Source organism: Pinus tabuliformis, chromosome X (genome assembly GCF_031772625.1).
Source record: "Pinus tabuliformis cultivar Carrire ecotype Pingquan chromosome X, CPIR1, whole genome shotgun sequence".
NCBI classification, from domain to species: Eukaryota; Viridiplantae; Streptophyta; class Pinopsida; order Pinales; family Pinaceae; genus Pinus; species Pinus tabuliformis.
The window spans coordinates 864,671,847-864,699,114 of record NC_142308.1 but is presented as its reverse complement, the minus strand read 5'-3'; positions in this window follow the sequence as shown (position 1 = coordinate 864,699,114).

The following is a 27,268-nucleotide window of genomic DNA, read 5'->3' as shown; positions in this document are numbered from 1 at the left end:
CAGAGTATCTCATCAAGTGAAGAACTTACCCGCTGAAGATTCCACATGGGAGGACAAGAATTTTATACAAAAGCATCAAGAACTTCTCAAGTGTTGAGGACAACACTTTTTGAAGGAGAGGGGCATGTTAGGCCCCTATACTACTAGTGTAACCCCTTATTGTTATTGGTATAACCCCCTTATTCTATTATTGTACCCATGTAGTCCCCATATTGTTATTATTGTGCCCCATAGAAGCCCACTATTGTTAGTATTGTGCCCTTACATTATTATTGTTATGTTGGCTCTTATTATATTATGACCCTTTAGACTCCTATATATACAAAGGAGGTCTTGTCATTTGTATCATCAAAGAATTGTTCATTTATGTAATGTAAAGGAGGTTGCCTCCTCAAAGAGACTGAGTTATAAGGTATTCATCTACCTTTTCTATCTTTTTGTGAGCTAGTTTCATAATATACTCAGTGGTCAAGTTTACATCGAAATGGAAACAAAACCCTAGCTACAAAAACAAGGCCAACATATCATTATTGCTTCAAAAAGTGATGGAAAACACATCATCACTGTAACACATGATTTACAACAATAAGGACAAACACTATTTTTGCTTTGACAAGTGATGGAAGAACGACATCACTTTCACAGCTTATTATGCAACTCAAAATAAGACCAGACATCATTGTTGCTTAACAAGTGATGGAAACACGTTATCACTTTTACATTTTGAAATGCAACAAATGATTTACAAAAGCACGACCATGACAAGCTAACATATCTAGAAACCATTTTTCACTTATCGATGTGAATGGGTCATCCCCTTATGGTGGTTTTACTTGTCGAACAACTAGTTCATCTAGTTCATGCATCGACACTTTGTCTTTAAGGCGTTGCTCTAGATGGAGCCTCCAACAAGTGGCTCTTTGATGGCCACCTCTGTTGCAATGACTGCAATACATCTTCTTCCACTAGATCTGCTTAACATGTTTCTTTCCCTGTTGTTGAGAGGGTCTTTCATGCCTAATCCTTTTGTGTGTTGCTATTCTTTTCCAACTCTTAAAAAATGTATGGTTATGTAATCCAAAAAAGGCACGTGTTTTTCGATTCCATGATTTATGTTCATCATTAACATGATTATAATCAAAATGAATATTCAAATATCGAAACTGGTTATACCTTTCCTTGCCATCTCCGGTGTCATTATGGCGATGAGAGCTTGCCTCGGCTCTTTCCCTGCAATGGGCACTGCCATGGGATGATGGTGATGTGTTCCCATCATTCTCTTTCCTCGACGATTTTGATGATGCCTCAAAAGAATCCGACACCTTCGAGCCTTCTCCTTCAGTGTACCCCAAGCCTGCAAATTGAGGTCTCTACACAACCTCCAATGGTTGAGTTATGCCTTGGTTATTAACACCAAGTTATTTTTCCTCCTTGTACCTCATCCTGGTAAGGAGCCTCGTGTTTGTTCCTATAATTGGTATCTCCACATTTCCAATAGAAATCATACTATGTGAAGATGAAACTGAAAGGAAATCAACATCTTTTACCTCCATTGTCGAATTGGAAAGAACTGATGAGGACTTCTCATCATCTGTTGTTGGTGGTTCGCTGTCTGTCTTGGTGGATTCCCCAACTTCTTTCTTGACATACCCAAGCCCTGCTTGATGGCATAATTCTTCTACTTTGATGGGGTTGAAAATGCCTTGGCCATTAATGCCCAAGCCTTTTCCTCCATAACCCATTTTCTTCAACAATTTTGAGCCAATTCATGTGGTATGACTTTCAAAAACAACGAAATCATCATCAGGACACATATATGAATTTAGAGAGTTACTTTTTACCTCACATGGGTCACACTATAGCTTTTTCAAGGCCTCATCCTTAGCTTGTAGCTATTGTAGCAAACTCTGTTTTTCCTCTCTCTTCATGTAGAAGCACCTTCAACTCAGCATTCTCTATTTGAAGATTATGTTTGTTGTGCTTCATTTCTTCCAAGGCCTCTTCTGTGGCTCACAACTGAAGCTGCAATCGTTCGTTTTCCTCCGTCTCTTTTTTTAGAGCTTCATACATTATTTCCACCCTTTGGGAAATTTTGAGCATGGTCTCATACATCGTTTTTCATCCTCTGTCGTTGCACGTTCTATTGTTCATGCTTGTAATTCACATCCACACAAAGACCGCTATGATACCAAACTTGATTCGAGTTGACTCAACTCCCAGATTTAACCAAGATCTTTTGTTTTCATGATGTGATTAGAATTTCATTAAAAATAGCATAAGTGAACATATATGCATGTTGTAATGAAAAAGGAACATGACAAGAATCAACAACATAGAACACAAGGCGTTGATAACAAAGTTTGTCTAGGAGGGACTATGTCTGCGGGCCCCTGTGTCAATATGGTGTAGGCCACTGCATTAAGTGTTGAAAGAGTGATGATGTACATGCATGTGTTTTCTCTATCATAAAAGGAATATGTCCTCACGTAGGAGTGGCTCCAAGAGATGTTCCGTTGCAGGAACTCTCATTCAAAAAGGACTCCTATCAGTATGACACAATTTCCGATATGACAATAATGAGCATCCCGCCAACATGGCATCAAAGGGATCTCAATTCAGACACATGACTACAACATAAGTATCCCGTTAACATGATGACAAAGAGATTTCAATAAAAACATGACAAGAAGTACATCTCACAGATGATTCTATGTCACATCAAGCAGGAACCATAAAAACAAGTAAGCAAACAAGATCCCACATCAAACATCAAACAGGGATCTATGTAGCACAATGCATCTCATAGCAAAAAGAAGTACATGAACACATTGCATATACCTAACATCCTGAGGCCATCTGAAGAAAGGATGTCAAAATTCTGAAGCTTGTCATACTATCAATCTCGCGGCGTTGGATCTCATGGAAATGACTTCTCGCACATTGAATGTTGACACTTGCACTCCACTTTGAAAAGTGGCCGCAAAATGAAATGATCAAATGGAAAATCTGATTGCACCATTATATTCATGGCATCCAATAGTATAAAATTGACTGTCAAATTTCTGAATTCTGACAAAATGAAAATATGGGGCTTAAGGAATCTTTTAGATCTCCCCTAGATTCCTCAAAGATTCCCTCCTCCGGGTCATATGAAGATTTGTTGCTCAAATCAAAATTATAACTACGCCATCAGGTTCATGTCGCTGAGAGGTGTAGGATCGACATAATATTTGTCCAATTTGGACACTGGAAAAATTTCGCCCGCCTGAGAATTTAGCTCAATCATGGTTTCGCTTGCGATTTTCCCAAGTTCATGGTTCCACCTGCAAAACAATTAAAAAATGTGCCTCAATTTCCGTGCCATGTTCTCCCTCCTGGAACTACGTCGTGGTTCCTTTCTTCATTCCACACCTCCATTCTCAAATCCGTCATTCGGTCCTTACCTCCTCCCCTTCGGCGCTGCACTGAGGACGCATTTATTTGGTGGCTGGGTGGTGGACTTTACAAAGCTACCCCCTGTGGTGTAATGGTTTGGTGGATGGTTAGAGGCAGGGAGGTCATGGGATCAAATCCTGCCCCCGCCAAAATACACGCAACGTTCATTTTTATTGACATAACCATAACCCATTAAATAGTGGTGCAAATTTTGGGTTAGTTACATTGTATTAAATGTGGTTGTTTGTAATGTGTTTTGATTGTTATGTTACATGGGGCAGCTGCATGGTGGTGGGCCGGCCCACGTGGCTGGTGCGGGTTCAATACTAGCCGGTGCCGCAACTAATGTAATTTGTTATGTCATATGGTATAGTGGAGAGGGTGTATTAAATTTGGGGTTGTTTAATAACCATGGGATATATGGTTATAACAACCATACCCAAAAAGGCATTTAATCTAACCATATTCATCTTACAAAATTCGTTTTAAATTTTTTGATAAGTTATTTGGATGGAATCATATTAATCTTTATATATATGACTTTTGCTATATGGTTATTAATAACCATTTTTTTCATATTTAAAAATGATTTTGATATTTTTTTAATGATATTTTCTTTTTTGTTGTCTTTTTGCAGGATTAAAGAGGCTAATGAGGAAATGGCATGTGTCAGTGGTTAATGGGCTACTATGGGTCCCACTTGCTCACTGGAATGCCATGTGGCACAATGTGGGCCCCCCTTCCCCCTGTGATGTCAATCTTTGAAGAGCTTTATCTTTTGCATACGAGCTCGGTTTGACAAACCATTTACACCGTTGCGATTAGGACGACGACATATTCAACATGAACCTAGTTTGAGTACAATCCAAACACTTTGATTTTTTACCCTTCCTGATTCCTCTTAGATTTCCACATGTGTCTCGAGCCACCTAGATCATCTTGAAAGAACAAAAAGAAAAAAAAAGAAAAATTGATATTATTATTATTCTAGACAAAGCATGTTCTTCATGCTTGTATGGTTTATTTGAGTCAAGTTATGTATGAAAGTCCCTTTTAGAAAATTTGTAACAAAAGAAAAGTCAGGTTTTTGTTAGATTTTGAAGCATTGCATGTGTTCTAGCCACGATATTTGGTGAAGAGGCTAGAATACATGAGATATCCAAAACCCAGAAATCGTTTATGGAAATTCCACCCAGAGATGGCTTAATTAGATCACTAGCCAATTTCTAAATATTTCTTGTCTAAACTTAGAGAATATGGTTAATTAATTCGAATTAATTAAGTGAGAATTCTCTAGAATCTCACACGGATCGGCTCTGATATGATCCTATCCCTTGGTTAAGTTTTAATCTTGGTCATTGGTACTCCGGCAGAGGATTATAAGAAGAAGTTGATAGGCACTTAGAGAAGATACCAGTTGTTGATACCCAATGGTCTAGGAAATTTGATTTCTCAGTAGTAGATGATTCATAAGTGTGATCAAGCCAGTGATCGAGTAATAGGTGGAAGAGGGGAAACATAGATATTTTTCGGAGGAGTTTCAGTTCCGGAGGAGTCAGAAGAGGAGGTCGTAATTATTCTCCAGGAGGCTATGTAGGGATTGCGTTGTGCCTCAAGAAGGGAAATTTGATTTAAGTGTGGAGTGGGTTGTTTCAGGCACTAAAGGCCATCAATATTTCCAGAGGGCCTGGACAAAGACTTCCAACAATAAAGACAGGAAGGACGCCTAATTCAGAGGGAGTTCCAAATTGAGCATACAAGGGACTACGCAGGGCCAGCGAGAGGTTAACGCAAAAATTACGGGGTTCAGTTTCTCAGCCCACACTAGGCCGAGATTGCTTGGAGAGGAGGATAAAAATTTCCTCTGATATTTTGGTCAATATTTCTCTCAGATAGAAACACATGTTTGGCATCATTTTATTGTACTTGAAATTTTTGTTGCATAATAATAATAAAACCCTCATCTAATCCATTGGTTTTCCCAAGTTGGGTTTTTTCTGGGGAAAATTGTCCAAAAATAATAGTATCATTTTTATGTGTGTGTGTGCTACATTTTCTTAGTTTCCAACGCTATTATTTTTCAGTAGTTTATTTGTGAAAATCACAATGTAAGTTATTTGATATTTTTTGTAGCAAACAACAAATAAATTGTTCAATAAATTAACAATTAGAAAAATAATTTCCAGTTGTTGTGATAGATGAAATTTTCACCATTTTCACCTGGTATCAAAGCGTGAGTGATCATCCGGGATGCTCAGAAGTGGAGGAGAAAATTTGGCCTCTAAGAAAAAGAAGTAGGCCGAAATTTTCACAAGCTACACAGTGCTCAGACAAGCAGGCCGAATTGTTGGGGCAGGAGTTTGATTCTCAGTCGCAGGGTTCCAAAAAATTTGATTTTCCCGGGATAGTGATTCCAACAATTAGGATTAGAAACAAATCATATTTTCACTGAGTAGATTCTTTGGTTGGAAAAGACGGTTTTGTAGCAGTGTAATCAGCGCCGGGTGAAAGGGGAATAACACACAAATTGTCTTTTTTATGACCATTGACGGAATTGACATTCAGGAGGCTTTAGATTTGTCTTCCATGTTAGAGGACAAATTTGCTTGCTTATTAGGATCAAGTTCATAGGGTGTCTAGTATATTTACAATGGAGCATCATCTCATATGACAGGGGTTAGAGAATATTTATCTAGCTAGAAGGAGGACAAGATAGACTTCCAAATTATGATGGAAAATAGAACAATGTGTACTCCAGTAGGAAGAGATACCACTGATTTTCATAGGGAGTCAGGAGAAAGCACCAACACTCGGTTACAGGATAAGAAGGGATATGATATCCACTTTGTATGGAAGAAATTGTTTTACAAACACTCAAGCTAGAAGAGGGTAAGATAGATTGGAGTTCGAAGCAACATATTGTACAGGTTGCAACTCGACTCTCCAATTTCACTAATAGGCACTGACAATAGCAGTGGGAAGGATTTGAATGAGTTATGGCAGAGCAGAATGAAAGATCTACACCATGGAGTACTCGAGATTCCCAAGGAAAAAGTAACAGGGGTTTCCATAACTTGGCACAGAACACGATGATGTGTGCAGAGGATGCATACTTGGGAAGTATGCTAAGGTAGCATTCCCAAGAAGTGACAACTAAGTAGATGGTGTATTAGGACTTATACATTTAGATATTTGTGGCTCGATGTCCACTAGAGCTCCCAGTGGTGTCAAATATTTCATCACCTTTATTAATGATCATTCCAAGAAAACCTGGATCTACTACATGAAGACCAAAGATTAGTTCTTCGATCATTTCAGGGAGTTTAAGGCCCTTGTGGGGAATGCAACAATGAAGAAGATTAAGGTAATTCACTCGGATAATGGTTGAGTATATTAATAAAGACTTCATGGATATTTGTGCGAAGGAAGACACCATAAGGGAATGGAAAAATTTGTATAATTCACAACAGAATGGGGTAGCGGAGTGGAAACATAGAACCATAGTTGGGGTTGAAAAAGCAATGTTATATGACCAGGATTTGCCTAGGTTTCTATGGGTAGTGGCATGTAACACAACAATGTATATTCAGAACATGATTCCTCATAAAGCATTTGGGAATAAAACCCCAGAAGGGGCCTTCACAGGGAAGAAGCCAGAAGTTAGTCACTTCAAGATCTTTGGCAACATTGCTTATTACCACATGCCAGATGAAAAGCACACCAAATTGGATCAGACTGCAAAGAATGGGTTTCTCGTTGGGTATAGTGGGACCTCCAAGGCATATAAGATCTACATTCCTAGTAATAGGAAGATTGCATTCATATGAGACGTAAAGTTCATGGAAAATTGAGCTTTCAAAAGATCTCGTTATATGCCTGCAGGTGATCAGAATCAGTCAGATGAAGCACCTTTGGTCCAACAACAGGGGCGACCACAGAGTGTTAAAATTATGAAACTGCGGTCAAATTACACTTTGGGCAGTTCATATGATGAAGATAATAATTGCAATATATTCATCTTTTCGAAGGGACCAAAATCAACCTAAATATCACCTCATTTGGAAAAGCAGAAGTTGGTTTTTAACTTTATGTTCCCACTCATGTATATTGGATCGGGTTGGTGCTATGCATATGTACAATTGGATAGGTCGACCTCAACATCAAGTGTACCTTGATGGAAAACTATAAATAGAAGAGACTCAAACTCATTTGGACACAGTGATCCACCCATCTTCTCTTCTCTTCTATTGTCTTGGTTCGCACAGGTCTGACGGAGGAAGTTTGCACAAGGGTCTGAAGCAACAAGGTTGAAGCTCACATTGATCTAGGGTTTCTGTTTCTCGGTCGCATGCACATGACTGAGTATTTTCAACCCCGATGCATAGACAGAATGGTCGAGGGTGCGTCTGGGAAGTCTCAAACACTCGCACATAAGCTTGAAGGGAGCGTCTCAGGTTTCTAAAGCAGATCAGGCAGTTTGGTCCCCAAACGTACGCACAGAGTGGTCAAGGGTGTGTCTAGGAAGTCTTAAATGCTCACACATAAGCCTGAAGGGAGCGTTTGGGTTTTCTGAAATAGATATGACAGTGTTGGTCCCTAGACGCTCGCACAATGAGGTCAAGGTTGTGACTGGGCAGTCACAGTCGCTCACACAGTAGCATGAAGGGAGCAATTGGGAGTTTGGAGCAGTGATGTGTGTGTTTGTCTCCAGACGCACGCATACAATCTTCCATGGATAGTTTGGGTCAGACACAGTCGCTCGCACACAGTGGCTAAGGGAGCGACCAGGAAGTTTCAATCGCTCACAGTCTGCGTTGCTGGGAGCATCAAGGGTCTTGATCTAGGGTTTAACAGTTGCCTTTAGTTGGCTTCAGTAGTGTTGCGGATAAAGGGTTTCTCTCTATTGTTTTGTAGTTCTGCAGTATGCTTCTGTTATGTAAATCTTTGTTGCAAGTTTATGTATTGGACTCAATGTACTATATGTTGAATCATTTGATGACAATCTAAGAAGAAGAAGAATTTACAAGGGTTTTCCCTATAGTGGGTTTTGCCTTGGCCTCAGAACAATCTTGGTGTCTTTATGTGTGCATGTTTTTCTTCTATTATTCCTTTATGTTTTGTTGCATTGATGATAATGATGTTGTTCTTTCTACATAGTTTCATATGCTGATGAATAATGATGTAAATCTTAATAATGTAACGATGATATGGGGTGAGCTTAATGTGTTAATGAAGAAATGCAATTATCTAAGAAAATAACAATGTAGCCCTAAGAAAAATTAACATGGTGTCAGAGTTAAGCTAAAGAAAGTCCATGAAGATCACCCTGATTATGACACCTTTGATGGAAGAAAGAAGAGGATGGTGGAGACCTAAAAGAATTCTAGGGTTTGAATAAAACCCTAGGAAACTTGGTTATTAGGATTAGGGTTTGAGAGAAACCCTGGTTAATGTGAAGATGCTCAAGCACTTGTGAAAGAGTTGATGAAGCCCTAGATGGGATAATCCCTAGTAAACCTGGTTGGTTAATTAAAGGTAACATTGTTTGGTGATGGCTAGTTCAAGAGGGAGAGGATCACCTCTCATTGAAGATAAGTATTTTTTCATTGATGATGCCTCTTACTTTTTTTTAGACTTATGGATCTGATCATTATGTTCATTGTTTATACTTCCTATATATGTATTTGAGTATATGGATGTTTCTAACCTCCTTGATGAGATGTGATGATCAAATCCTTATTGAGGATCATTTGAAATGCAGGAAGGATGGCTAGAGCTAGAAAAGGTAAAGAGGCAATATATGAAAAGATGAAAAAGTGCTACAAGTTGCCTATGTCTAATGAGAAGATGCACTGGTATTTGAACATTACAAGGTATTGTTTCAATGTTATGTTTAAGCTATTAAGCCCCTAAGGTATGTATCCTTCTCAAATGGTCCATGCATATGAAAGTGACTTGGATGTATGTTTCCTATGTTGAAATGGTGCACCTAGTGTTGAACATTTTGATCTTGTTGAATTCTATGAGGCTACATAATGTTGATACATTGATATAATTGATGTTTGGCTAACATCTATCTGTTGGATATCTTGATCCTATAAAGAAAGATAGCACCTTGATTCTAGTAGATGATACTCTTGACAATTTGACATGCATAAGACATCATGGATCTCATGTAGAAGGTTACCTCATTGATTTCTATATACAATGGTATAGATAATGCTTTTGATGAGCATGATGAAAGTATAGAAAAAGGGTTGACACTCTTGATTTTTTGGTTAAGTTTTATTGAATGACTTGTCTTGATCCTATTGATCATGATAAGCATGGTAATCATGATGATAGAACTATAACTATGAGATTGACATCTTAGTTCCTTCATTAACTATGGTTATGTTTTGATTAGTAAATATGGCATATGGTAAATCTAAATGCCCTAACTTGATGGATTGACTTGATAGAAGTGATATTGTGTTCATGATCTTTGAAGTGTGATGTCACACCTGTCAGTTGCCCCTATCATGTGACTCTAACCCTTGATGAAAGATTGATGTCATGATGTGATGATGTAGTATCTGATGTGAGCATGCTATGACCATGATGGGTATATGTTTGACTTTATGATCTAACAGATCTGCTGATGCATTTTAGATAGGTTGATGGCATGAATGAATATGACTGAAGTGGATTCCCATTCAAATACCTTCTCCTACTATCATTTGCATTATATGTATATTTTGTGATGTCGAAATATGGTTTATGGGCATGAATGGATGGATATCTAACATTGATGATATGCAACAAAGTTTTAATTTGTGGAAAGAGAGTTTTCCATGTTTCTAAGCCGTGGTCACACGAAAGAAGGCTTATAGGTGCAACTATAGCCTTCCAGTCGCATTGATACAAGCTCAAGGGTGTGTCCAAGGCCCTTAGATAATTTATGGGTTGATTCAAACACAGTGGCTCGCATGACATCTTGAAGAGTGTGACTGTGGGTCCCAATCGCACTCAAGAAGGCTTATGGGTGCATCTATGCCTTCAGAACATAGAAAAATGATGTCTTGTGCATGAAATCAAATGTTCACCTGGAGTACTACAAAGGTGTTGCAGATAGCAGAAATATCTAAAAGCAGAAAAATCTTGAATGTTTTCCATAATATGAACATGAATATTGAACTTGTGTTTGCAGGTGACTGGGACATACATGTAGATATGGCATTATGTTTGAAGTTTGTGCTACAAGAGTTTGGCATTATTTGGCTTATTGATATAGATGAGCAATGTTTGGAGTTTTGACATGATGCTTAACAATGACTTAGAACTTTGACTTTACGACTAAGATATGTTTTGGACTATAGATCTCTCTATGATAGCAAATTTGGATTTGACCTAATGACTAATGATTTGATTTGACGATTGTTAATTTTCCCTAATATCAATGTTATGTGGGCATAATGGATTCCAATGATTGGGTATTCAAAAATTGTTTGGTATTGGCCTCCTTGTTCCTTGCACAATTTGGTAGTTATGATTGAGTAGGAAGAAGGAACTTGCATATGCCTTTGTATCTAGTGATAGAAATGACTTGTATTATAATTATGAGAATGACTTGATGAATTATTGCATGACAGATGACAACTTGTTGGTATGGTAATAATTTAATTCAAAACTTGATATGAGCTCTATCTGTCACTTGGTTGAAAGAATGGACACTGTGATATTGATGACTTTGATATTAGTTTTGATCTGGCTTCTAAACTTTGATGAGTTGACCTTGTTAATGTGATGATACAACATTGATTTATGTAAGTTTTGATCTGGCTTCTAAACTTTGATGAGTTGACCTTGTTAATGTGATGATATGTTAAGTTATGGTATGTTCTATGCTTATAACAGTGTACTTCTTTTTCTTATTATATTCCACCGATAAGCAATCACATGTACATAAAGTAAAGTGCAGATAGAACATTAAATGATCGACAGAAAACAAGCCAAGACAAGAGACACAAGATGTGGCGGCTAGCCAGGGACAAACCCCACAATGTGTGGGGAAACCCTTTGATCAAATCTTCTTTTATCTTCAATAATTCAGCAGAGAGAAATAGTACAATAAATCTGATTCATATCAGCAGTAGCAAACCCTAGATCAGCAGCATCAGCATTAGCGGCTTCATTATCAAACTAGGGTAGACCATATCTCACAAACCGACCGTCGGATTGACTTCATTCCACCACCAAAAGTTTCGGCTTCCAGAGGAGGTTCAAATGAACCTACAGTGTAGTTCAGATGAGGAGATATTCTAGGCCACGCAAGTCAATCTTTACTACTGCAGTTGCAGCTTCAGTTTCAGCAGTTTCCGGCTTCAAACTAGGGCAGTCGATATCTTGCAAACCGTTCATCGGATTGACTTCATTCCACCACCAAAAGTTGCGCCTTTCAGAGGAGGTTCAGATGAACCTATAGCTCAGTGCCAAAGAGGAGATCTTCTAGGCCACACAAGTCAATGTTTACTTCTGCAGTTGCAGCTTCAAATTCAACAACTTTCGGCTTCACATGTGTGAGAGAGAGACCCATTTCAGCGCAGTAGAGAAGAGACTCATTTCTGCGTAGTAGAGAGAGAGAGATGTGATGAGATGAGTGAGTCCAAATGAGGAAAAGTCCTCTTATATTTATACACAATGTTGGTGGGTGAATAGATGCGACTGTTGGGTTTCTGAGCCTATATGAGTTGGAGGTCGGCTTGATAATAATTCCATAATCAAAATAAAATCATATCTCCATGAATACTTATCGAAATCGGATGATCTTTATATCAATCCTACACCTCTTGACGAGAGGAATCTAATAAAAATATTATCAGCCATGAATACGATGACCCACATGAAGTTTTCCCCTGGTTTCCAATTTTAACACTCCCTCTCAACCATGGAGAACTTCATCTGCAATCTGTCTATCGGTCGTTACTATTCATCCATCAAATGCACTGCCCTGTACAGCCTGACCCTTGCCCTGCTCTGCTCTATTCTGCCTGTTTTGCTTTGTCTTGTTCTGCCCTGCACTGATCTGTACTGTTTTGCTCTGTTCTGCTCTGCTTTTGTCCGAATTATGAAGAAGAAGAAATGATCGAGGATGTATCATACTGACTCAAAGTCAGTCTCAGAGTATGTACCACTAGTCCCAGACCAGTCTCAACCAGTACAACTCCACTGGTCCTAGACCAGTATCATCCTCCACTGACTCAAAGTCAGTCTCAGAGTGCGTACCACTCGTCCCAGACCAGTCTCAGTCGACTCGAAGTCAGCTTCATAGTAAGTACCACTCCTACCACGGGTCCCAAACCAGTATCGCAGTCTCAGAGAGTGTACCACTAGTCCCAGACCAGTCTCAACCAACCCGAAGTCAGCGTCATATTATGTACCACTCTCACTGGTCCCAGACCAGTACTGCACTGACACGAAGTCAGTCTCCGAGTATGTACCACTAGTCCCAAACCAGTCTCAACCGACCCGAAGTCAGCGTCATAGTATGGTACAACTCCTACCACTAGTCCCAGACCAGTATCGCAGTCTCAGAGAGTGTACCACTGGTCCCAGACCAGTCTCAACCGACCCGAAGTCAGCGTCATAGTATGTACCACTCTCATTGGTCCCAGACCAGTACTGCACTGACACGAAGTCAGTCTCGGAGTATGTACCACTGGTCCCAGACCAGTCTCAACCGACCCGAAGTCAGCGTCATAGTATGGTACAACTCCTACCACTGGTCCCAGACCAGTGTCATTTATCCCTGATCAATGGAGGTCATCCTAGCGTAGGGAGTACGGTAGATACAACGATGCATCCATCAGTACTACTATGGTCCCTAACTTTATTTCCCTGCTCATTGATCAGATGAGAGGTACTTCCCATGAGTCCTAGACTGCATGGGTAGGATGCCTCGACAGGAGAACTAATCAATCCTGTCCTAACAGGAGAACACATCAATCCTGCTACAATCGCCGTGGAGAACACATCAATCCAGGCTGCCATGGAGAACACATCAATCCAGGCCTCACAGGAGAACTAATCATCTTGCTACACAGGAGAGCGAATCATCCTGTTCCACAAGAGAGCGAATCTTGTCCCACAAGAGAGAGAATCATCTTGTTCCAGTGTGCACCACCAGGGGAGGGTGAGTCACCCTGTGGTCATATGTTGCTCCAGTAGGATCCGCAAGCCCTTAGAGCTCCCAGAGCTCAATGTATGCAACATGTAGGACCCTTGTACAAGGGTTTCTTTCCGACTCCAAGTCGTTTGGGAAAATCACATATTAGATCTTTCCTCGGGGCTTTGACAAGGTGTATCAACCTGTACATCATCTTAATGTGATGGAGCTTCCTTGCTCATCGACTTACCATTCCCAGATGATGTCTATTTGCTGGAGCAATTGACGAATACGGGATTCCTCAATAATCGAATCCCACCTATGGTTGTTACAGAGAATCACAGTGGTATCCAATGTAAATCCAAACAGCTCACTGAAGAGCTTTCGCAACCAGACTGCCTCACACGAGGTTATGCTAGCAACAATATATCATGCTTTGGCGGTGCTCAAAGCCACCGACTTCTGCTTCCTGCTCATCCAGGATATCGAAGCAGATCCCAAGGTGAAACAGTACCCGGAAGTGCTCTTACGGTCCACCACACTGCATGCCCAATCAGCATCAGTATATCCAAGTAGTCTCACATCTTCGGCAATGTATCTTAACCCACTATGCCACAAAAATATCTTAGAAGATTCTTAGCATCAATCCAGTGAGGCTCAACCAAATATGAGCTCACAATGCTAACTACAAAACATATGTTCGGATGGAGGTTCAACAAGAACATCAATGTGAATGAGTTTATGAAACTCAGAGGCATTTCCCAAATCTGGTCCGACATCACTACCATATAACTTCTAAAAGTTAAGATCCTTGGGATAGTCACAGGATTGCAGTCCATCATACCGAGTCTTTCCAATATATTTACCACATATTTTCCTTGAGATAGGAAAATTTCCATTGGCTTCTGCCACACTTCAAGTCCTTGGTCCTTCATTTCAAATTTAGAAGCCATCTCCCTCTTACATTTGTGAATGAGAGGGTTTGCACCTGTTAGAAAGAGGTCATCCACATACAACACCAGTATGAGAGGCTTGTCATCTTTAACCTTAAAGTAAAGGTTAGGATCAGCTTCACTCCTAGTGAATCCCAACTTCATCAAGTAGCTATCGATCCTCTCATACCATGCTCGGGGTGCTTGCTTCAGCGCATAGAGAGCCTTCTTCAACTTGCATACATGAGATTTTCAATCATAAATCTCAAATCTTTAGGTTGCTCCACATAGACCTCTTCTTTGATAGAACCATGCAAGAACGTGGTCTTAACATCCATCTGATGTAGGTTCCATCCTTGTGAAGCCACAAGGGCTATGATCAAGCGGATGGTTGTATATCTGGAAACAGGTGCAAATATCATAGTCTATACCTCCCTTCTGGGATAAACCACGAGCAACAAAATGAACCTCATACTTTTCCATACTTCCATTTGCTGCATGCTTTATCTTGTAAAGCCATTTTGAAGTAACTATTGTCTTGTCCAATCTCCATAATAGACTCATATTCTATGGTCATAGCATCCTTCCATAGTTAATGCTTGATGACATCTGAGAATGATGAAGGTTCATTTTGTATGATCGTGCTCAAGATGGTCAGGTATCCCTGATACCTGTTAAGTTTCTTACTTTGATGGAAGGTTCCTCAGGGTGCAAGATGTCCTTCAACATCATCAAGTATCCCCCTAAGCCATGAAGGCCTCTTGCTAGAAGAGGAAGGCTCATGTGGATGAGGATCAATCAGATCCATGGGTTCTTCTACATCAGGCATTGATTCATCATCCTTTTCTTTCGGTTCCCTAGTGTCGGCTTCTTGAGAGCTACTCAAAGTCAGCAGATTGTCCACCTTGCTGAGAGCCATATCTTTGTCAAAGGTGACATCATGACTAATCACGACTTCCCTTTGACCGGTGGTGAACATTTCTTCAGGAGTTTAGGAACCCAATGCTTGATGAGGGCATCGATTTTGTACATATACGGTGGTGATTGGAGTTTCAGCCCATAGAAACATTGGAAGTCTTTGATCATGTAGCATGGCCCGGATAGCTTCCATCATCGTGTGGTTCTTTCTTCCCACCATACCATTCTGCTCAGGAGTATGTGGTGTAGTAGTCTCCCTCTTAATGCCAACCTCAGGTATGCCTAAGTGAACCAACTGTAATATATCGGAGGTCTTGCTTTGCCTTGAGGGGAATGATCCCCTTTTGAGATTTCCTTTGGCACATCCCGGACATACACCTTCTTTCTCTACTTGGAATTCGGGCATCCCTGTTACCATCTGTCTTACATCAGGTAGAGCTTTGTAATGAAGGTGGGAAAACCTTCGATGCCAAAGTTCAGACTAAAGAGTTGTGTCACAAGACATGACACCTAGCGGACTTCCATCGACCTGATATAATGAATCAACACTAAACCCAAGAGTAAAGGCATCTTTAACGTTATTTTTCCATATACATACCTTGCCATTGCTGAAGGATACCTTGTAGCCTCTGTATTCCATTGCCAAGATGGACACTAGGTTCCTTTTGAGGTCAGGTGCATTTAATACATCCTGGACTTTCTAGCCTTCTTGAATGGTTGTCCTCTTCCTCGTTCTCCAACTCTCCTCTTACCTTTGCTACTGAATTTCTCATTCCTTTTGATCATCGTCCCGGTGTCAGTCCTTTCTTCTCTTTGCATGAGAAGAAAAGGCAACAAGAGGACCTTTAGGCAAGGGCATTTCCTGCTCTTCTACCCTTGTTTCTTCTTGAATGCATCTAGCCATTAATTCCTCGAAACTAGGAATTACATTATTGTTCAAAAGAGTAGTCCTGAACACATACCATTCAGATGGTAATCCTCCGAGAGTTGTGAGTGTCATTCTCTGTCAGTAATAGTTTCCCCAATAGACAGGAGATCGTTCTTGATCTCGGTGATTCTTAAGAAGTATGCTTGCATAATTTCATCCTTACTCTTCTTGATTTACCTCAGCTTATTTCTAAGAAACAAAACTTGATTTGCATCATTAACTTTAAATAAACTCACCAGTCTATTGTAGATTTCCTTGGAGGTGTCCAGTTCAGAGATGTAGGCCACCAAGTGCTTGTTGATAGAGTCCCGGATGATCTTCTATTGTTTTGACTTCTCCATTTTTCCATTTGTTCCAGGCAGCAACGAATGCATTTGATGGAGGCTCAATAATATTGCCTCCAACACTCCTTGATTCTCAAGGGTTAGATCGATAGACATCTTCCATCCGTGATAGTCAGCTTTCTCACAGAGCTTGTCTTCGGCATGAAAGAGTGTTGAGGACCCCATAGTTCTTTTAGGATAGCCTTGCCAATCTTCTCTTCAATGATTGCTCTTGCTCTTGCTCGGGCTTTGTCTTCACCTCAGCTCTGATACCATGTTAAGTTATGGTATGTTCTATGCTTATAACAGTTTACTTCTTTTTCTTATTATATTCCACCGATAAGCAATCACATGTACATAAAGTAAAGTGCAGATAGAACATTAAACGATCAACAGAAAACAAGCCAAGACAAGAGACACAAGATGTGGCGGCTAGCCAAGGACAAACCCCACAATGTGTGGGGAAACCCTTTGATCAAATCTTCTTTTATCTTCAATAATTCAGCAGAGAGAAATAGTACAATAAATCTGATTCATATCAGCAGCAGCAAACCCTAGATCAGCAGCATCAGCATTAGCGACTTCATTATCAAACTAGGGCAGACCATATCTCACAAACCGACCGTCAGATTGACTTCATTCCACCACCAAAAGTTTCGGCTTCCAGAGGAGGTTCAGATGAACCTACAGTGCAGTTCAGATGAGGAGATATTCTAGGCCATGCAAGTCAATCTTTACTTCTGCCGTTGCAGCTTTAGTTTCAGCAGTTTCCGGCTTCAAACTAGGGCAGTCGATATCTTGCAAACTGTTCATCGGATTGACTTCATTCCACCACCAAAATTTGCGGCTTTCAGAGGAGGTTCAGAAGAACCTACAACGCAGTTCCAAAGAGGATATCTTCTAGGCCACGCAAGTCAATATTTACTTCTGCAGTTGCAACTTCAATTCAACAACTTCCGGCTTCACATGTGTGAGAGAGAGACCCATTTCAGCGCAGTAGAGAAGAGACTCATTTCTGCGTAGTAGAGAGAGAGAGATGTGATGAGATGAGTGAGTCCAAATGAGGAAAAGTCCTCTTATATTTATACACAACGTTGGTGGGTGAATAGATGCGACTGTTGGGCTTCTAAGCCTACATGAGTTGTAGGTCGGCTTGATAATAATTCCATAATCAAAATAAATTCATATCTCCATGAATACTTATCGGAATCGGATGATCTTTATATCAATCCTACACCTCTCGACGAGAGGAATCTAATAAAAATATTATCAGCCATGAATAAGATGACCCACATGAAGTTTTTCCCTGGTTGCCAATTTTAACATGATACAACATTGATTTATGTAAGGTTGATTATGTTGGCTTAGTAAGGCCTTATTTCTGCAAAGAGAATTTCATGCAGCAAGATCCTTGATCCAAATATGTCCATATTTAATAGTTTTCTAATGAATTAAGGATGATATGTTCCAAGGTATGACTTTGATTTTGGTTTTGGCTTTATATATTGTTGATCTATTATTGTCAAGTGATGAGCCTCTGATGATCTAAGTAAGAGGGATATGGCTTCTGAAGTTCGAAATAATGTATCATGGCAGGATGAATCAATTTCTGAAATTGGGAAAAGAAAATCCATATTGCAAAGCTATTGGAGAAGTATTGGAAATTGGAAATGCAAATCCTTGGACACTCTGATTTGAAGTTCAAGATGTTGTTGAACTTGACATGGCATCCGATAGTTGATTGAAGCATTGATGTTCCGCATTGAACATCCATCTGTGTGTGTGTGTGTGTGTGTGTACACACATTTTATGTGCATAGAACCTAAATGAGTTCATGATTGAGTTGCTTCATTCACATTGAGTTGCCACCAAGCGTCCTTTGAGACATTTGCATACGATGATCAATTCTTGATCTAAGATATTCTTTTTATGATATATGACAATATGGATGTATTGTTGATGAGTGTATTTGGATGTTGATTTAATATGAGATATACCATGATATCTTGGATGAGAGGTCCATAGCACGACCAAGATTGAGTATGATGTTGCTAGCATGGCTAGCTGCAAGGCAGGATGTATAAGCTCCTTAGGGATCCTTTTGATCAAGATCTGAATATATGGATACATTGCAATGATAGAGAATCCCAGATATATAGATGGGACTGAGGAAATTTCATATATTGAGACAGTGCAGTTGTTCGAGACAAGCTTAGGCTTGTGATTGACACCTCCTTGAGAGGGAAGATGATTATGGTATCCCTTTGTGATTTATATGATTATTTATGATCTAACATGATATTTGATTTGATTTCCTATATGAACAGGAAACAACTACTATTAAGACAAGAAGATAACCAGCGCTGATCAAGGAAACTGAGCCAACTCTTCCTCCCTATCTGAGCTCCCACGGTGAGGAATAGAGATAGAGGGCTCCTAGGGTTGAGGGAACTCTGGACAATAGGGTATGACCCCTATGTATAACCCATAGGGTTGGAGAATGATGCTCCCCTCCTTGGTTTTTGCAGAGTATACCCCAATTGGCATCATACCCACAAGCAAGGCTTGTCGAGAACAGCGCTCCCCATTTGGCCAATGGGTTGAGAGTGTACTTGGGGTGTACAACCCAAGTCGATTATGTTGCAAGTGTTCTACCACAACTATTCAAGGTTATCAATGGGAAGATCAATAGTCAATAGGATGGGTTGAGATAACACTATGTGGTTATGGGTTGAGATTGAGCTCCCCGATGTGATCCCAAGGTCGAGATGTACCCCCTTGTGTGTTTGTATATCCTATTGCTCGAAATGGGGTGAGAGGGTCTCGTAGGTCCTTCCCCACTATCATGGACATGAGGTGAGAGTGTCCATTAGGACCTTCCTCATTGTCATTAGTTTGCAGGTGGAGAGGGTGAGAGTGTCTAATAGAACCTTCCCCACTGTCATGGACATGAGGTGAGAGTGTCCATTAGGACCTTCCTCATTGTCATTAGTTTGCAGGTGGAGACGTGCTCCCTGATGATATGCTCTTCAATGATGATTGATGATTGGATCTCGACTAGTAGCCCGCTAACAGAGATTTAGGGTAGTATCCTGATGGACAGAGGGTGGTAGATTGAGCTCCCCTTCGATGTCAAAATTCTTCTTTATATTCGAGAATGTTTAGCATACGAGCAGGAACAATCAAGAGACAAGCAAGAATAAGAAAGGGATAGATCGAGATGTACATTAATGATTTATGATGATGAGATACTTGAGATGGTCAGGGCACGACGACTACATGACAAAGATGATCAATGATGATACGTGATAACACTTGAATGGCATATTGATCGATGAATAGATATCAGCAGGTGGAATTATTCCTAGTTGAGAGGGAGTTTTAAAATTATGCAACTGTGGTCAAATTCCACTTTGGATAGGTCATATGATGAAGATACTAATTACAATAGATTCTTATTTTCAAGAGGACCAAAATCGACCTAAATATCTCCTCATTTGGACAAGCAGAAGTTGGTTTTTGAATTTATGTTCCCACTCATGTATATTGGATCAGGTCAGCCCTATGCATATGTACAATTGGATAGGTTGACCTAAACATCAAGTGGAGCCTCATGGAAGCCTCTAAATAGAAGAGACCTCAAGCTCATTTGGACACATTGGTCAAGCCATCTTCTCTTCTCTCCTATTTTCTTCGTTCGCACGGTCTAAGGAAGAAAGTTTTCACAAGGGTCCGAAGCTACAGGGTTGAAGCTCACACGGATCTAGGGATTATGTTTCTCAGTCTCACAAACATAACTGAGTATTTTCAACCCCATTGCATGCACATAATGGTTAAGGGTGCGTCTAGGAAGTCTCAGATGCTCATACATAAGCTTGAAGGGAGCATATGGAGTTTCTGAAGCAAATCAGGCAGTTTGGTCCCCAGACACACGCATAGAGTGGTCAAGGATGCATTAGGAAATTCTCACGTTTGCACGTAAGCCTGAAGGGAGTGTTTGGGGTTTATGAAACAAATTGGACAGTGTTGGTCCCCAAACACTTGTACAGTGACGTCAAGAGTGCAACTGGGCAGTCCCAGTCGCTTGCACAGTAGCAAGAAGGGAGAAACTAAGGGTCTAGAGCAATTTTGTGTGTTTGTCCCCAAATGCACACATACAGTTTTCCAGGGAGCGTCCAGATGACAGATTGACTCTTTTACAATAATGACTCTTCCAATGATGACACTTTTACAAATGACTCTTTTACAACTTTACAATGATGACTCTTGGCCTTGACACTTCTTCACAATATACGGATGGTTGTCATGTCTTCAAAGGATGTCCCACTACAATGCTTCCTTTGATTTGATACTTCTGCTCTTGAATTCTTGCTTGAAGTTGTACTTGAATCTTCTTCTACCTGCATGCAAAATTTACCCAATGAAACCAATCCCAAAACAGAAAAAATACCCTTCAACTTACCTCTGCCTGCAAAACACATGTAAGTGCATAATAATGAATAAATACAAATTAAAATTACAATGCATACTTGAAGTGTGCTTGTCACTTTTTTTGTTGACTTGTTGCAGCAGTAGACAAAGACTCCCACTCTTGATATAGACCTGGACTCTCTGCAAGACTATATCCAAAATTGACCTAAAGATATATACAGTAAAACTGATGATAGAAAAGTAACATGAACTTACAACATTATATAGATTTAGTAGACTTGGTGTAGCATCAAGAATATGTAGCATCAAATGTGTAGTCTCAAGAATAGGACATCTGAAATGTGGTATCAAAAATAACTGTCATATAAAGACATAGAGATATAACTGAAACACGGTATATACTTACGTTGTCCTGCAAAAACATATGTCAGATATGATACTCAAAATTCAAATGTAAACACTAACCATACATACCTTTTTGTAGGAGACTTACCCTTGAATGTTGATGTGTGGTCCTTATTGCAATGATCCTTGAATGCATGCTTTTTCTTGCCTTCTAGGAGCTCGATATTGAATCTATTGTATCTATGTAATTTAGGATCTCCAGGGTCTGAAATTTCCTCCTATCGTAGCCCTGAGTCCTCTTTCCAACCCCACAGGTCTGATCAATATTGGATTCTTCAAGAAAGAGTTATGTCCAATCTCCCACGATGACCTGATTATAGACTGATTCAGTAAAACAAACTTGTACGAAGTGCCACGTGTCACTGTTATGACCTTCGTCCCTGAAAACTCTACTCAACAAACTACAGTCCTTCCTCTTTCTGTGACTATTTACGAAATTTGAATCTAGTTCTTAGAGAGAAAGTTATGATGATTTTCCCAACGTCACCTGTTTGACATGGAATTTGAGAGCCTGCAAAATCCATAACTTCCTCAGATCATATCTCCAAAAATATAGCGAACCAAGATATGAAATTCAGTCACGAGGTTCATCAATATTTCATCTCAAATGGGTTTTAATTTCAGCTCCTGAAGCTTTGCAGAAAAAAAATTATAGCGAAAATTCCACGACGACCTGTTTGAAGCCACAAAATCCCATATATCAACAGAAACATCTCGATGAGTAGAATCCATTGAGATGATCTTTGATGCAAAATAATATGAGTTGTCAAGTCAAAATGCCCTTGCAAAATCGGGGTAGCCCTTGGTGCTGCTTGGGTTGACATCAATGACAACTATTGATAAACAATCTTCCCCTTTGGCATTGATGGCAACACAAGTACTCCCCCTGCGATCATGACACCTCTTCCTATTGCCTTCTCTCCCCCTTTGTCATCAATGGCAAAGGATAACTCCCCCTGAAAATAGTCATCGTGTGGACCTGTACACTCCTCCACTCCTCCTTTCTACTCGAGTAGATAAGAGGAAGATTCTAATGAAAACTTGCGAGAATCCCAAGCTTTTGGCGAAGATACTCAAATGCTTCACGAGGTAATGGTTTGGTAAAGATGTCAGCAATTTGTTCCTTTGTGCCAACATATTCAAGCTTGATATTCCTTTCAGCGACCTTCTCTATGATGAAATGATATTTAATCAGAGTGCTTCGTTTTGGAATGCATCATAGGATTCTTAGAGATACTGATGGCATTGGTGTTATCACAAAAGATGGGAATAGTCTTATCAAACTTGACTTGAAGATCTTGCAAAGTTTTCTTCATCCAGAGAACTTGGGTACAACAAGTCGTTGTTGCGATATATTTTGTTTCAGCTGTGGATAACGAGATTGAAGACTTCTTTTTACTTAACCATGAAACAAGACAACCACCTAGATAGAATTTTGCTCCACTGGTACTCTTACGATCATCAACACTTCCTGCCCAATTTGCATTTGTATAAGATTGGATAACCAAATCATTTCCTTTGGGATAACATAGACCATATTCCATTGTGTCCTTAAGATATCAAAGAATTCTTTTGACGACAATAATATGATATTCATTTGGTGCTGCTTGGAATCTTGTTGTGTGTCCAACTGCCTGCATCACATCACGTTGAGAGGCTGTCACATATAGGAGACTACCAATCATGGATCTATACAACCTTTGGTCCACATCCTTTGATGAATTTTCTAAGCTTAACTTGCAACATGTTACCATGGGGGTAAGGACTGGCTTGCAATCTTCCATCTGGAATTTCTTGAGCATTTCTTTGATGTACTTGGTTTGATATATGAATATTCCTTTATCCTGCTGAGAAATCTAAAGCCCTAAAAGGTATTTCAGTTCACCAATCATAGACATTTCAAAATCACTTTGCATTTTTGTGGCAAATTCTTTACTTAATCTGTCATCACTGCTTCCAAAGATTATATCATCCACATATACTTCGATAATTGTTAGGTTATCTCGATCCACTTTCACATAAAGATTGTTGTCAACGCTTCCTTTCTTGAATCCTTGTTGATGTAGATATCCGTCAAGACGAGCATACCAAGCCCTAGGAGCTTGCTTGAGACCATATAGAGCCTTTTTTAATTTGCAGACGTAGTCTTCTTTGTTAGAGAGCAGAAAACCTTCGGGTTGTTCAATGTAAACTTCTTCCTCCAAATCACCATTTAAAAAAGCTAACTTAACATCCATTTGGTAGACCTTGATTTTTCTCGAGCAAGCATAAGAGAAAAACATCATGATAGCTTCCATTCTAGCAATGGGAGAAAATGTTTCTTCAAAATCGATTCCTTCAACCTGTGCATATCCTTTGCAGACAAATCTTGCCTTGTTCCTTCAAGCCTGTAATCCTTCAATTGTTTTGGTCCCCCTGAACCTGTAATGAAACTGCCATCTTGTTCAAACAACTACCTTCTAGTCAATCGTAGACTTATGCCATATACTACTGCATAGACTCCTCCTCTACAAACATTAAGGAGTCAACAAGCCAAATTATTCAAAATAGTGAGTCACCTAACAAGCCATATTGACTTGAGTCATTATCTAAAGCAACTACTAATTCCTCATGACCTTTTGCTTTTACAAATCCTAAAAACATAACTTCTGAAACCTTGTTATCTGCTTTTTCTTCCTATACCCGTTTCCATTTCCAGACCTTCTTATTCTTGTAATCTCGAGCCATGTGCCCATAATTATGACACTTGAAGCATTCAATGTTGTGCATAGGTGATTCCATCTGATATTTGCAACCGCAAGCGTTGTGGCCATAGTTATGGCATTTGAAACATTCAATGTTTGGCCCATCTAACACACATTCTCTTCTGCTAAAATCATCATGGAAACTGTCTCGTGATCCTACAAACTTGCTTCTGAATGGTTCATTCAATGGTCCTTGATAGTTGTACCTGTCAATAACTTTACAATCCTTGGCCATATGTCCATAGTTAGTGCATGAAAAACAATAACCATTAAATAAATGAACATACCTAGAAGATTTTTCATTCTTCTTTGGAGGCGGTGTTGTAGTTTGTTGTGGTCCTTTGTTCTTGATTGCTTTGGTCTTGTTCTTTGGATTTGAAACATTCTTCTTTGTCTTTTCACTTTGATTAACTTCCTTCTTAGAATCATCCTGCGAAGATGTGGAGCTTGTACCTTCATCAACTGGAGATTTACCATCTTTAATTGCCTTCATGTTTTCTTCTTCATCTGCCTTATCTTGTAAGTGTTCTTTTTGCGATCCCTTGAGTTTGTTGATCTCATCAAGTTCTTCTTGATTTTGAGCAACATCTTCTTGAAACCATATTTTCAAGATCCTCCTTTTTTTTGTCTCCTCAACCTGTAGCTTGAGAAGAGTGGTCTTCTCTACTTCTCAGTTAAGAACATGTATATGTTCCTTCTGCTTCTCATTTTCAATCCTGGGCCTACTTATTTCTACACAAGATGTTTCTAATTCCTTATTTTTTTGGTCAACAATGGATATGTATCTTTCATCAGCTTCCTTCCTTTCAATTTCTTCTTCCTGCATCTGTTGTGTGATCCTGCTAATCTCTCCAAACAATGTATTGCGTTCTTGTTGCTTCTGTTGGACTTCTCTCTTGAGGTCTCGTGTCGTTGTATTCTTGATTTCTTCCAATTGAGTTCTAAGACTACTAATCATCTTCTCAGACTCTTCATTTTCTTTGATGAGTTCTTTTGTTGTCTTCAATTTTGCTTCCAAAAGTCTTGTCTTTTCCTTTTGACTTTTGAGTTCCTTTATCACCTTGATCACTTGATTTTGAAACTCTATTTTACTCATTTCTCCCATTTCTTCATCATAATCAGAAGGATCTGAATTTTCAATAACATCTTGACCTGATTTCTTTGTTGAATAGAGATTATGAAGCTTTTCCCGAAGAGCTTTAGTTGTTGAAAATTGACCAACTTTTGTTTCACAAAATTTGGCAAAACATTCAAAATTACATTCATGGCATTTGAATTGTACCTTTTAGCTTCATCGGTAGATGTGTCTCCAGAAACAATTGATTCCCATGCTCCATGTGCCTACAAATGTACTTCCATCCTGGATTCCCATATCCAGTAATTATCTACATCAAAATCAGGGGTTGGTACACAATACTCACTTTTTCAGATTTTGGTGTACATGTACCTTCCTTTGAAATCCTTGTAACCTACTTCTTTGACTTTTCCATCTCTATGCTCTGAAAACTGACTTCCAACGGTTAAGTTGTTACTGACGAAACCAAGCTCTGATACCAATTGTTGGAAATACTGAGAGGTGGAGGGGTTGAATCAGTATTCATTAGCAATTAGCACTTCTAAATTTTTTCAGAGCATTAGTTAATCTTCAATTATTATTAATGTTTATGCAATAATAAAAGTAAATAAAAGAACACAATAGGCACAAAGATTTTAGGTGGAAAACCCCCTCCAAGTCAAAAGCACCAAACGTTTTTCTAATAAATTCTTTAATCTTCAGCTCCAACTAAAATGAAAGCAACAACTTCCTAGAATTCTAGAAAAGCATTCTTTTCTAGCTCCCACTGGAAGGATGCCCCAACGCCCTGGTTTCTTGAGTAGTCAACTGAATGGATGCCCCAACATCCTAGACCAACCTACCACCCTGAAGTGTTCACAGGCTCTAACCTATAGGCAACTTCATGCACCTGCCACCCTATAATGATTGAAATGAGACAAGAGTGTGGATTCTCGTACCAGGGACAACAATCCACGATAAAATATGATTTACAATGATTTTGACCGAACACCTAATCACATTATGACTGCAACCTAATCATGACATCATCCAAACAAAGACTCCTTTACCTCCCAATAATGCCTTTTAGACTCTAGGCAAATTGACTCTTTTACAATAATGACTCTTCCAATGATGACACTTTAGAGATGACTCTTTTACAACTTTACAATGATGACTCTTGGCCTTGACACTTCTTCACAATATCCGGAGGGTTTTCATGTCTTCAAAGGATGTCTCGTTGCAATTCTTCCTTTGATTTGATACTTCTGCTCTTGAATTCTTGCTTGAAGTTGTACTTGAATCTTCTTCTACCCGCATGCAACATTTACCCAGTGAAACCAATCCCAAAACAAAACAAAATACCTTTCAACATACCTCTGCCTGCGAAACACATGTAAGTGCATAATAATGAATAAATACAAATTAAAATTACAATGCGTACCTGAAGTGTGCTTATCACTTTTATTGTTGACTTGTTGCAGCAGTAGACAAAGACTCCCACTCTTGATACAAGGATGGACTCTATGAAACACTGTATACAAAACCGACCTAAAGATATATACAATAAAAACTCATGAAAAACAAGTAACATGAACTTACAACATCATATAGATTTAGCAGACTTGGTGTAGCATCAACAATATGTAGCATCAAATGCGTAGTATCAAGAATAGGACATCCAAAATGTGGAATCAAAACTAACTGACATATAGAGACATAGAGATATCACTTAAACATGGTATATACTTACATTGTCCTGCAAAAACATATGCCAGAGATGTTACTCAAAATTCAAATGTAAACACTAATCATACATATCTTTCTATAGGAGACTTGCCCTTGACTATTGATGTGTGGTCCTTACTGCAGTGATCCTTAAATGCATGCTTTTTCTTGCCTTCTAGGAGCTCGATATTGAATCTGTTGTATCTATGTAATTTCAAATCTCCAG